The 14,026-nt window shown below is 38.1% G+C and overlaps 1 protein-coding gene across 2 annotated transcripts in view; it reads left to right on the top strand.

The window, feature by feature from the left end:
- PTPRM (protein tyrosine phosphatase receptor type M) overlaps positions 1-14,026 on the top strand; it is a 606,371-nt gene that overhangs the window by 456,779 nt on the left and 135,566 nt on the right. The window lies entirely within an intron of this gene.

Consider the following 14,026-nt stretch of genomic DNA (forward strand, 5'->3'; position numbering starts at 1 on the left):
ATTTTGATCATCTCTGAGTAGTTAATTGGGAGTGTCTTTTCTACACTATATTGTGTAGAAAGCCAAATAAATATTCATTTCAAGCAATTTGAGATAAGGACAGTATTTGATTCTGGCTTGTTTTGAGAGACTATAATAGTTTGTAGGCACAGTCAGTGCTCAAAACTATTTGTAGAGTATTTGAGTGAATATCAAGGCACTAGATAATGTTACAGTCATGGTCTTCTTAATGAGTTTTAGGCCAATGTTCTATGTAAAAAGGCAAATCCTTCAAGGTTCTTACCATGTAATATTTTAGGTAATCATGTTTCTATTTACCCAGTGTATGTTTTCATGGAAAATATGTTACACAGATGCTGTGTAGCTAAGAAAGTGTCAATTGGGTATCACTGATAATTGACTCACTTGACTGTTACATACAGAATGTAATGTGGTCAATACTAAAATTATTGAAAAGATGTATTTATAGTGAAAAGATGGGGAAACTAAAAAATAAGTTACTTTTAGGTGGAATTTCATAAGAAGCTACTTTGGCTTTAGCTTCTGTTCACAGGACAAAGTTAAGAGAAATAGAATTAAGAAGTTACTTAGGAGTAAGCTTTTCTGTTTATTGGGAGCTGGGATTGTACATTCATAAATTTATAATCTGCATTATGTTCCAGCAATATGTTAATGCTGAGTTCATAAGATTAATCAGGCCACATGCTGTCCTGTGGTTTCACTAATATAGTTTTCAGATACATCAGCGTTTTCTCTTTCACACCACAAAAAGCCTTACAGAGCAGTATGTAAGCTGTCCTAACAGGCAACTGTTCAGACATAATTAAAGATGAAGTTCAGCTTTTCTGTTATGGTTGGTGAACAAGATAATGTTCTTTGACTGTAAGATAGGAAAATAGAGAAAGCCAAGTTATTTGGCTGTCAAACATATTCTCGCTGAAACGTCACACAGGACTTCACCAATTGCTAGAAGCTCATTCCAGGAATTCTAGCTCCTATGGAATCACCAAGAAGCCCGGTAGAATGGGAGCATTCCAAGTCCAGTGGGTGGAAACAGGTCATCCCTGCTCTTGGACCACATTTTCCTATGTGTGCCCTCTGCTTCTGGAATTTGTAGTAATGGGTATCTATTGGCAATCAGTTCCTTTGGCTAAAGTGAACTAAGAACACAGGTGCATGCATTTCAGTAAAGTAAAATTGTGCCATTGATAGTTAGAAATTTCATATAAGTTTAAACTGAAGTTGGGTCTTCTTAAAGATATTCCCCCAGATTTATAATAAGTCAGCTGCAATAATTATTCCTTCAATAAGTATATTCTAAGCAACCAACTCTTACTGGGAACTCTACTCAGTGCTGGTTCAGTAGTGGTGAGAGGAGCAATCTAAACATAAATTAGTCCAAAGGGTTACATCTGTTGTCCTAAACAGTGAGAGGAGTTCTTTCTATCTGGCCCTTGTGGCTATAACCGCTTCAACAGCCTGCTCATAGTCTCTATTAAACATAATCTTCCCAGTTAGATGGGCTGAATACTGATTTCCCCTAAGAATGATGGATTCTAGATCAATTAAGTAGCTAGATCATTAAGATGATGTATTTAACTGGGCTGGCTGGATTGACTTGTCCAAATCACTGATATTATTGGGTTGTGTAATGATGACAGCAAAAGAGGATCTGAGGCAGGTGCTCCAGAGCCAACCTGGAGGGAACAGGACCCTAGCCCTGCCCTCCTTCAAATGTATGGCTGCTTCAAGATAAAGATCAAATCAGACTGGCTCCTGTCCCAGCCACCTCATCTTCTCCCACAACTCCTTCATTCTCTCTTGATTTTCTAATATATTAATAATAATAATAATAATTTCATTTTCTCAACCCTTCTACGGTAACACCTAGTGGTCCTCTTTCTGTACAAATAAAAGCCTAGTAGGCAAGTCAACCAAATAGCAGAATGACTAATCGCTGTGACACGCATTGACCACCAGGGGGCAGATACTCAATGCAGGAGCTGCTTCCTAGTGGTTAGTGCGCTCCCACAGGGGGAGGGCTGTTCAGCCAGAAGCCAGGCTCATGGCTGGCAAGCGCCACAGCCAGCCCTGGCTGGTGCCTCTTCTGCCTCAGTGGCACCGCTAAGAAGCAGAGAGCAGCCTGGCGGAAAGGAACAAAGGGTCTCTGAGAAAGGGATGTGGACATCCCCCGAGGGCCTCTGGACTGTGAGAGGCCACAGGCCGAACTGAGGAACCCCTCTCCCCTGAATCTCGTGCACTAGGCCTCTAATTTTAAAATATTATAAAACCTATTTGAAAATAAACAGCTATTTTTAAATATATTTTATTTATTTCAGAGAGGGAAAGATAGAAACATCAGTGATAAGAGAGAATCATTGATTTGCTGCCTCCTGCCCACCCCACACTGAAGATTGAGCCTGCAACTGGACATGTGCCTTAACCATAATCAAACCATGACCTTCTGGTTTATAGGTTGACATTCAACCCCTGAGCCACACCAGCTGGATTATAAATAACTATATTTTACAGTGATTCTAGAAAGAGGAGGTGCTTCTCTAAGTTCTAATATATTTATCATATTCTGCTTATTCTGTATTCAATTTGGCTCCAAAAAGGACTGGATAATATACATTTAGTAATTAAATACCTCAATTTTCTTATCTACTTTTTGGCTCAGATTCAGAATTTGTCTATATGGAAAAAACAATAACCTACCCACAGATTTGTATATATCTAGAATAATCCTGTCCTTTAAGAGTTTATAGTTCTTCCTTCCCTTTTTCATTTGCTCTCCTCTTAATTTGGGAGGAATGGTAAGAAATTGGCAGACGTTTTGCCAAGCTCCTTATATTGAGCACGCTGCTGGTAATTCATGTAACCATGTCTACATGTCAGTTCCTTGTCCCAGCTCAGGCCATCCTCTTATTATGTTACGTACTCTGCTCCTTGAGTCTGTCTCGGTTGTCCTTCTCTTCCCCCTTCTTCTCATCAGTCACCTTCTCTTGATAAAATACAGTTAAAGTAGCACATTATTCCATTGCAAATATAAAATATATGTGTTCATATACAATTAATTAATCTGAATGAGCATCTGAGTGGAATCACTGCTAGTTCAGACTATTCTTGGGAAATGCAAGACTGGATTCCTATCTGATTCAATTATTTGGTACAGCTCTTCATATCACATCATTCTAGTTTTTGAAGGCAACCTAATGTAACTGATATTGTATATATTAATACTCATAGAATTCCTGTGCACTTTAAAATAACTGGAACTTAGAGAAGTACGGTACAAACTACTAGGGTGTGAATTCCTCAATGTATTTCATACTCCAAAATACAGGTTTTGGGAAGTTTAAAAGGTCAATATCATGAAAGGAAAAAATTTAGAGGACCGTTCTAGATTAAAAAGTCTAAAGAAACCTCACAAGTAAATGTAGTGTATGATTCTTTAGAAAAGAAAGCAAATCCCTATGAAGGACATTATTGGGACAAATTGGAAGGTTTAAATATGCTTATATGTATGTTAGCTAATACTTTTGTTTTATTGTTATATTTCTTAAGTAAATGGGTAATAATAATACTGTGGTTATGTATAATTCCTTGTTCTTGGGTGATACATGTTAAAGGATGAGTTATCATAATGTCTACAACCAACTTTCAAATGATTTCGCTATATATATATATATATGTGTGTGTGTGTGTGTGTGTGTGTGTGTGTGTGTGCGCGCGCGCGCGCACATTTACATGGAGACAGAGAGAAGTATAAGTTGCAAAGATTCATTCTTGCCATTCCTTATTTCTTCTAAGTGAGTAAAAGATAGGTTTTTCAATTAAGTTTCCTACTGGTAACTGAAGCACACTGAAGAATGCGGGCAGTGGAAGAGGCCAAAACACCTAAGAGCTTTTCTTTCCAGGTGTGGGGTGGAAAATACATCCTAATGGTGTTTTCCGTGGAGCCATTTGTTCCTTGTGTGTACAATTGAACCAAACCACATGCTAACTGCACAGGGTTTTCTTGGCCATTTCTTGAAAGAATGACCCCAAGAAATTTAAATCACTTGATGTCAAATGATCTCAAAAGGATTGCTAACTTTTGCATGTCATCTGCTTGCAAGAGGAATGGAACAGGGGAAGAAAAATTGCATTCATTATTGAACACTTTTTATTCTTGCACTTTTGGCAATAGCAACCCACCAGCCCCAAATGTGACGCCTTTTTATTGAGGATGTATTTGACCCTCTCCTTTATATGTGTGTGGAATTGTGTGGGGACGTGAATTGAGTGATGGCATTTTAAAGTAAAATAGGCTTGGTTTGTGCGTTGTTGTTTTTTTAAATCCCTCTAGTAGTTAGTGAAATACTCCAGTAAGGCTGTTTTATTATTGGAATATAAATAGAAGGAAGATTAGTTTTGGAAGTATAATGCCATTGTAGAAAATACCAAAAGGAAAAGAAAAAAATTAAACCTACACCTTGCTGGGAGTTGCAGCATTGGGGAGGAAATGAGGGAAATGGCACAGCCTCATAGCAGGGCAGCACTAATGCACCAGCGTGGAAGCAGGGTGAGCGGAGAGCCATTTTGCCTGCACCTTGCTTCACTTACAAGTTGTCCAAGCTGTATTTGGACTTGATACAAAGAATGACTGGACTGAGAACCCCCCTTCATGGTAACTAACAATAGCAACACAAAAAATCAAAACCAAATATTTCTCATAATAAGAGCAGAATGTTTGGGGTTTTTTTTTTTTTTTGAGAAAAAAAATTTCTTTCACATCTATCGGTTGTGGTCAGAGTATGGAAAAAGTTTGAGTTATCCACCTGTATCATCTTCTGTTTGTTTCCTATGCATTTGCAAGCACAGAATGATAATTGACTGTTTAAGTTTCTAAGTGCTTAGATTATTTTTTACAAGGTTGATCTTACATTGTTATTAGCCAAAGTACTTTATGGCCAAATTATTTCATTTTATCTAACTTGCTTGACAATTAGACAACCATTCTAACCTTGGAAATAAATTATGTCCATCATAAAATTAAGAATGTTATCTAAAGTTCAAATATGAAATATTAAACCATTTAGGTAGTAGAAAGCTTTAAGAACTATGCATTTAATATGCAAAGAAACCATCCTTTCTCACAGCTGTAATTTATGATCCTATTATAAAAGGAAAATATGGGGGGGGAAGGTTAAGTTTACAGTTGTTCATATGGAAAATAATATAATAATTAATGAATAATAATATAAGAAGAAACTGTTTTGTATACTCACAAAACCTACCTTTGCCTCACTCTATATCAAGTTCAATCACTTATACTAAAAAAATTAAATTTCCAATTGGCTGCTTGTGGGTTCTTCAAAATAAACAGCCCTATTATTCCTCCAATCATGTATGGCCTTATGTTATGATTATATGATATCATTTTTAGAAATGTTTTCCAAATATTCATATGGTTTGCATTGCTAAGAATAAACTACACTAAGTTCTTTGGATTTGCTTTCTGTATTATATGTTTACTTTGTCATGTACTTTATAACTTTAAATATTTTGACATTTTAGAATACAGAAATATGCTGTGTTGCTGTGATTCTTATATAGTTATGTTTGGAACATGCTATGCTTGAAGTATAAAAATAATTTGACACATCCACTATGTTCAGTGGATCTCATGTCTGCCAAAAATATTTTCATTTGCACACTGTTAGCTTTTATACATAATTACTTACTCGTTCATCTCAGGACATAATGTCAGCTTGTAGTATGTAACAAAAATAATCTCATCTAGGTGCATAATGAATTTCTATTATCTAAGAGTTGTTTGTATTTCATGACACTTTTCTTCTCTTAGAAACTATATTTCAGGGAAAAGAAAATTGCAAAGATTTTTTAAAACTGTTCTTTTTTTTAGCATAACACTATGTTTGATTAAGATCACTATTGTTTTGTGGCAATATGCTAAGGATAGAAAGTGTGAGAAATAGTTGCTTACCTCCGGGATCTCATAGGACATTATACATATTGAAAGATAATTAAGACAGGAGGAAGTGAGGATAATGATTGCTTTAATGTGCAGAGAAAAGTGAGGTCGCTATTGACCCAAAGGTGAGATGTGGCAAGGAACTGAGCCTTGAAGGATGGGAAAGACGTGGTTGTGGATGTGGAAAAAGAGAGCAACTGCAATATGAGATGATGGAGAGAAAACAGTAAAGGCAACAAGTGTTGAGTAACAAATGTTATATTGATATTCTTAATGTAATCCATTCAAATCCATGAATGGCCCACTAAGATTGTAGTAGATAAATGGGCAAAGGATATCAACAGTCGTTTTATAGAAGGGGAAATGCAAATGGTAAATATATGTATTTAAAGTTGTTCAGTTTCATTAATAAGCAAGGAAATGCAAATTTAGAAAGTAAAATACCCTTCCTTTTTCACATCAAATTCACAACTACTTTTAAAATCCAGTAGGGTTTAACGAGAAGGGTATCCTCATGCATTTTCTGTTGAGAGGAAAAATTGGTAACAAATTTTTGATTACCAAGTTTATTTGTTTTGTTTTGATTTTGTTAATCTTCACCTGAGCATATTTTTCTATTGATTTTTAAAGGGGATTAAAAGGGGAGAAGAGAGAGAGAGAGAGAGAGAGAGAGAGAGAGAGAGAGAGAGAGAGAGAGAGAGAGAGAGAGAAACATCGATGTGAGAGAAACACATGCCCCAACCAACCAGGGATTGAACCTGCACCTACAACCCAGGTTCATGAGCCAGTGCTCTAACCATTGACACTCACAGGCCAGGGCAAAATCCAGGTATATGTTTACTTCACTTTTTGCCCAACAAACCATCTCTAAGTCACATAGTGACCTATAATCTCCATGGATCATGCCCAAGCATTTTGTGGACAATTACTAGCATAGGCATCCCACAGAAATGGATGCTCTTTTTGACAAAGAACTGGCAAAGACTTTTATTATAGATGGTACAGACTTATGGATGTTCATCAAGGATAATCAAGTAACGCCTCCAGTGCTGCTGGGATGGGATGTTTGGGTGAATAACCGACTTCCCGCTTGAAAATCGATCTAGAAGGGCTCTTGCGTGCATCGTGGGTAAGAGGAAATGGATGTGCTCAACTCTAGAACTGTGTTGCTTATGGAAACATCTTTGTGGAGAGTGTTTGACTCTGGGGCCCTTTGGAAACCTATGCCTTGGAGATTTATCTGTATCTTTCCTTTGATTGCTGTGGCGAGGTTAATGATATTTACACATACTCTCCTCTGTGTTGGATGATGTTAGTATAAGCTGAAACTTGCTGGCTTGTCGTTTTCTAAAGCGAATCCGTTTATCTTTGGTTTAACCCGAAATTGCAGCAGGAGAGTGTGTTTCCTCCTGGGACGTGAATGTAAAATAACGGGAACAGATTGAGGTTGGCAGTGACTAATGAAGTCTCCTGCTCAAGTCGACATGTCAGTGGGTGTCTGCATGTCGGGGAGGAGGAGCGGAAGTAGCCAGAAGCTCTGAGATGGAGGCGTTTCTTCCCATCCCTCCTGAGCCCAGGGCCAGTGGGGGAGGGGCGCTTAAATATTCCTCCTCTGTTCTTCCCGAAGACGTCGCAGTTATGTATACAAATTTGTTACATTACTGATAATTCCCAGCTAGCTTCCTTGTTTAATGAGCCGTTGTAGCTGCCTGAAGGTATTCCAGATACAATCATTTTAATCAGTCACATAAAATTTATGAACCTGAGATGCCAGCGAAATTAGCATGTATTAGAGTCCTGGTAATGCTCCTTGGAGAGCTCCTTCAGCAGGCCCGGCCACCATGTTCCAGCTTCCGTGTTCTAGAAGATCCCTCGCTTGTCTCAAGAGGCAGACATGTGGCTTTGTTGGTTTGTTTTCTTTGTGGTTAGTATCTGCATGTCACTTCCTATATCCCTTACACATACACACCATTACTTCAAAAAAAAAAAAAAAATACCAGAGTAATTTTTTTTGTTTGTTTGTTTCTCTCTCTTGAATTGCTTTCTTTTCGCAGCTATGTTTTTCAGACTTTAAACTCGTTTCAGGGACCCATGGTATCATGTTGCAATTTACTAGCTGACACGTACCCAGTGTGCTCGGTGCCTTCAGAAACATGTTTTGAAAGACATCATCGGTGCTCTCGTCCCCGTTGGCTCATCTCTCACAGCCCGCGCCCTCACGGAGAGTGGCAAGATTTGTGTTTTCCAGCTCATTAAACTGACAGCAGAAATTAGTTTGCGGTATTAAAAACAAAAAAGTTAAATTACAGCTACACGTGTCCTTTATGCAGTGGGGCGTGTGGAAGACGTTGGATTTTAATGTTTGCTATAATGGAGAATTTAAATTGCAATGTTTGTCAAATCTCTAATCTTCGTTACAGGGTGGAATATTAATTATGCTTTTAACTATGAGAGGTAAATAAAGCGAACATCCACCGCACGCCCGGGGGTAAATTGCAGATTACCCACAATGTGACATAATGCACTAAACGTCAGTTTTGTCAAACACGTTTAGAGGAACAGTTAAACTATTAGCTTCCTGTTGTTCCACTGCCTTTCTTGCAGCAAGAGACTGTTTTGAGTGAGCAGCAGGGACCCCGTGCCTTATGGAAGACAGAGGGAGCTAAATTGAATAAGCAAGATGAATGAGCGCCACAGCCGCATTCAATTAGTTTATAACTGTCCATTAACTTCCGTAGGTGGTTTGGAATAAACAGCAGATTAACTGTTGCTTTGGTGGGGGACTCGGGGAGCCCACGGCAAAGGGGCAGTGTGGCACTCGATGGCAAGAAACATGTTCTAATTCTCCTTCTTCTCTGCCTTCCTCTGTCACCATGCTTTACCTGAAGAATTGGTCATGGGGGTCTTAGCCTGCTGCCGTTTTAAAGGAAAGAGTGGAGGGACACACACCCTGCCATATCTCCTGGCTGCTCTTTGCCTGGAACAGTGGTGCGCTGCTCTCCAGAGGATCAGTAGAATCCACGGCGCTGTGAGCCTATCCTTGGGAAGAGAATTGACTCATAGTTCTGAGGATGGAGGAAGAGAAAACTTCCCATCGATGATAAAAGCCACATGTCCTCCAGCGTATTGAGGGTGTGGAAGGGGTCCTGAGCAATAGAGTTCCTTCCCTCAGAGGCAGCAATGCTACCCTCACAGGGTACCTGCTTTCAGAGAAGGCATTGCTTCACAAATTCTACTCTTCTGGTGCTCACCTTGCACTGCACTGAGGAAGCATTGCATAGCAAGAGCATTAGATTATTATAAAGAAGAACTGCGAAAGTTAATAGGAAGTTATTTTTTAAATAGTGAGAAGAAGAATATAAAAATGTAGAGAGGCTGGGGGAAAAAAGAACAAGAATATATAGAATCTGTGGTGATTTTAGAAACTTGAAGGTATTTCTGCTGGTTCTGAACTTATCTCTTTCATATATGCATCCCAACTTGCTTTTGGGGGGCATGCAGATACTACATAATTCTAGCCATTTAGCAGAGCAAGTAAAAAATACTGCTTTTCACCCTGGCCTTGTGGCTCAGTTGGTTGGAGCATCGCCCTGTACAGCAAAAGGTTGCAGGTTCAGTTCCCAGTCAGGGCACATACCTAGGTCGCAGGCTAGATCTATGCTCGGCTGAGGATTTTTTTTTTTTAAATACTGCTTTTCATTACACACCACAGATACACACATAAATGACCAATGATTATTTTTTCTCTCCTCTCTTTTGGAATGGCTAAGAAATTTACACTTGATGCTCTCATTGTCTAGGCTGGTGCATTCCCCATGTTGAATTAATTTAGTAGAAGCAACTGTCAAGAAAGAACCAGGAAAAAAAAAATTGTACTGGATTGGCACACTAAATCCACATTATTTTTTCTGAGTTAGGAAAGCCATAGTTTCTCTGTAATAAGGAAGACTCCTTGGGGAAAAGAGCCAAAGTCTTAACATGGCTCTGTGGTAGGCAGTGGGCATAGTACCAGGTGTAAGACCTAGGGGGGTCAGACCAGACCTGGGGATATCTCCTTTGATACTTGTGACTAACTGTTGACTTTATAATCAGACTGTTTTTCTTTGACCATCCATTGAATTACCTATTCAAAGATAATTGATTTTTTTAATATCAAATTTTACTTTGGACAAAATGTAAGCATTTATATGCTGATGAATATTAGTACTAGTAAACACAACATCTCCTTTATAATTATTAATGAGAACCCTGGAGTGAGGGCAATTTACTCACTAAGTACATCATAAAATCCTTAGGAGATAAGATCCCAATGAACAAAGTGATAATAATCAAGTGAAATAATAGTCAAGTGCTTTCCCTGGAAAAATAGTTTGTTTAACTTATGCATGAACTCTTTTTCTTCTATTTATCCCCTCACCCAGCTGATTTGAGAGGGCATTTATTTTGCAAACCACAGTCAGAGCAGTAGGATAGAAATAGATAAGAAGAAAAGCATTACCCAAATGATAATCCAGAGTTTATTTTCTCTTTTGCCTGTGTTCCCTGGTACTCTACAGAGCCTGGTGAGCTTTGTTGTTGCTTCTATAGTTGTTTTTATACTCCCATTTATCCTAGTAGCTATGAGTTTCTCAGAAGCAAGTAGTCTTCATCCTGTATCCCAAGCTGCTAGCACAGTGCTGGGCTCACAGAAGATACGTATGAAATGCTGAATGAATGAATACTGAAAAATTATATTGCCTATAGTCCTAACAACATCTTTTATGGATGCACAAATATCGAAGATGAAATGGAACTATTGTTTAAAACAACATTCAGCCGAAACGGGTTTGGCTCAGTGGTAGAGCATCAGTCTGTGGACTGAAAGGTCCCAGGTTCAATTCCCGTCAGGGGTATGTACGTTGGTTGTGGGCACATCCCTGGTAGGGGGTGTGCAAGAGGCAGCTGGTCAATGTTTCTCATCGATGTTTCTAGCTCTCTATCTCTCTCCCTTCCTCTCTGTAAAAAATCAATAAAATATATATATTTTTTAAATAAATAAAAAATAAAATAAAACAACATTCAGCTGTTAGAAAGGGTTCTAACTTTTCCCTCATATCTTCTGAGTCTTTACCAAGGATCACCAAATGTACTTTACCTATGTTCTCATTTAATCCCCATAATCAAACTACAAAATAAGTAATTTGCTCTCCCCTTTATACACATGAGGAAACATTGTCTTTTATATACAAAGCCAGAACTGACTGTGGGAGGGGTAGGGATCCCTCTGATTGCTGCTCTTTAGTTGGTGACTTAAGAAGTATTCATCTGGCCAGAACCGGTTTGGCTCAGTAGATAGAGCATTGGCCTCTGGACTGAAAGATCCCAGGTTCGATTCTGGTCAAGGGCATGTACCTTGGTTGTGTGTACATCCCCAGTGGAGAGTGTGCAGGAGGCAGCTGGTTGATGTTTCTCTCTCATCGATGTTTCTGACTTTCTGTCCCTCTCCCTTCCTCTCTGTAAAAAATCAATAAAATATATTTAAAAAAAAAAAAAAAAGGAAGAAGAAGAAGTATTCATCTGACAGAAGAGAGGGAGGGGCTGATGGAAGTATAAGGAGATAAGAGAAAATGGAAAATTTGTTTTCCTAGTAATCCCTAATATAGTATTTACTGCTCAGTATAACTTTTCTTCTCTAAGCCTTAAGTCCCAGCTTCTCACCCTCAATTCCAAAGCCTTCCACAGAAGGACACCTGGGCTTCGCTATAGGCAGCTCATACCTGATGTGTATTTCTAAAAGTTGGTTGACTAATTTAAATGAACTCTGAAAGGTATAGCCATAGAGTAGTAAATGTAAAAATTGGTTATTGTATCTAGTCAGAATAAAATTATATGGGGGCCTAGAGTGGGTGGATAGAAAATAAACCTATTTCCCAAAGCATAGTTTAAGGAAAGACTTTCAACTCTATTAATCTTAATATAAGACAGTCTCAAATATTAGATATTTTTCATCATTTTAGTTCTAAACATCAGTAGCAGAATGATGTGCTGAGCTTTCTCCTTGTAATCCAGGAAGCAGACCTTTCACGATAAGACATCCCCTGCACAGCCACCAAAACAACTCAAAGTTACACAATTGGTGGGAGGGGGGTGGGGAACCTGCCTGTTATTGAGGATGATTTGGGCCCAGTTATGCTGTCTCCCCACCCCCAGGAGTCTTGACTACTCAAACTGCTGAAGACAACACCTCACAGAATCTAGGAATTGAGATTTATGTCAACTATCAATATATGTCTGCTGTCATACCATTTAATATGGTGGGGAAGAGCAGTGTTTTCGAAAGTAAGCAAAGCCATAAATCTCTTCTCTATATACACAGTAGACCTTCCATATCTGTGGGATCCACATCCACAGTTTCAAGCCATTTCAGATCAAAAATACTTGGGAAAATATGTTATCCTGTTTGCTGGCATGTACTGTGTAGTTAGATCTACAATGGCTATGTTTGTCATGCTATATACAGACATTCTTTTCTTGTCATTATTTCTTAAACAATATAGTGTAATAACTATTTATGTAGCATTTACCCTATATTGGGTATTATAAGTAATCTAGAGATTATTTAAAGTATATCGAAGAATCGTGTAGGTTATATGCAAACACTGCGTCATTTTATATAAGAGACCTGAGACCATCCAAAGATGTTAGTATCCATGAGAGGTCTACCTCCTTGGATACTGAGGGAGGACTGTAAATAGTATTTGAGAAGCTTTCAAATACCTTCTACCCAGTACCTGTTCCCCTTTAACCTCTTTGATGTGAGTGAAGGGCACCATAGCATGACACAATCAAGTCATATGTTTGAATTAGTTGGTGGTGTGCAAGGGGATAGTAGAGTTTTTCTCTTTACTTCAGAAATCAAAAATGCAGTACCTGCAGGATACATATCCTCTGAAATTTGCCAGCATTATTCACCAGGCAGCTCCCAGATAAGCAGATGGCTTCTTTAATCATTAAACCCAATTTTTCTAAAATGCTAATTAGTTTGAGAAAGATAATGTGAAAGTCTGTCATACATTGCAGAAAAAAGTCTTTCATGTCTGTGTTTTTTGCTCCGAAAAATCACAGGGCTATCACTTGAGTAGGTTCAGTTTCTTTCCTTTTATTTAAATCACGTGACTCTTTAATCACAAGAAAGGATAAAAGAGCGTCAATGAGGAAAAGAAGAACCCTTTTTCAGCATGAAGCGCTCAATTAAAAAGAAAGCTATTTTTTTTATTTTCGAAAATCTGCTTTATTGGTGCTTTTTGAACTATGCACTTGGAACAGTCTTTCCAATGGCTTCATAGGGCATGTGCATTTCAATCCCTTTTTCTACAAATTTTCATTGGAACAAGGAAAACCAAATTGTTCATGCGATCCTTACTTCTTACTATCAACTTGTCAAACTATAGAGTTCTCGGTCAGTGTCCTGGAAAAAATGAAGTAAAAGTCATAGAAACCTGGATTTTTGTTCTGGTTCTACAACAGGTCACCTAACCCTTGATCAACGATTCCTCATTTGTAGCCTTGAATAATGTGTTCGATCCATATCTCCTGCATTTATTAAATAAACCATTTCATCCTATAGAAGTCCCCACATTCTAAACTTGGATGATGCATTCTTGTAATATCAAGTTCTTTATTATCTATATTTTAATAAAGGACGTGATATTACCGTGTCCTTTATCATCTATATTTTCTGTGAACTAGGGCAAGACCTAGAGGCCTAATCAGATTCAGGTGTCTTATTTTGGTAAGACTCATTCATAGGTAATGCTTTGTTCTCTTTATATTGGGTCGGCAACTAAGTAATTGCGGATTTTTAAAAAAATCAAAGACAATTTTTTCATGGAACTAAATAACTTTATTCTGTAATGTATTGCCCATTTTGATCAATGACCTTTTGCCATCTTTCAGGCAGCATCATAATCCCACGTTCAAAAAACTTCTGGTTTTTATTAGCAAAAAACTGAATCAGGTACGATTTGACATCATCATCATTATTGAAATTTTTACCATTCAAGGAGT

Source organism: Pipistrellus hanaki (assembly GCF_964339955.1).
Source record: "Pipistrellus hanaki genome assembly, chromosome: 6".
Taxonomy (NCBI): Eukaryota; Metazoa; Chordata; class Mammalia; order Chiroptera; family Vespertilionidae; genus Pipistrellus; species Pipistrellus hanaki.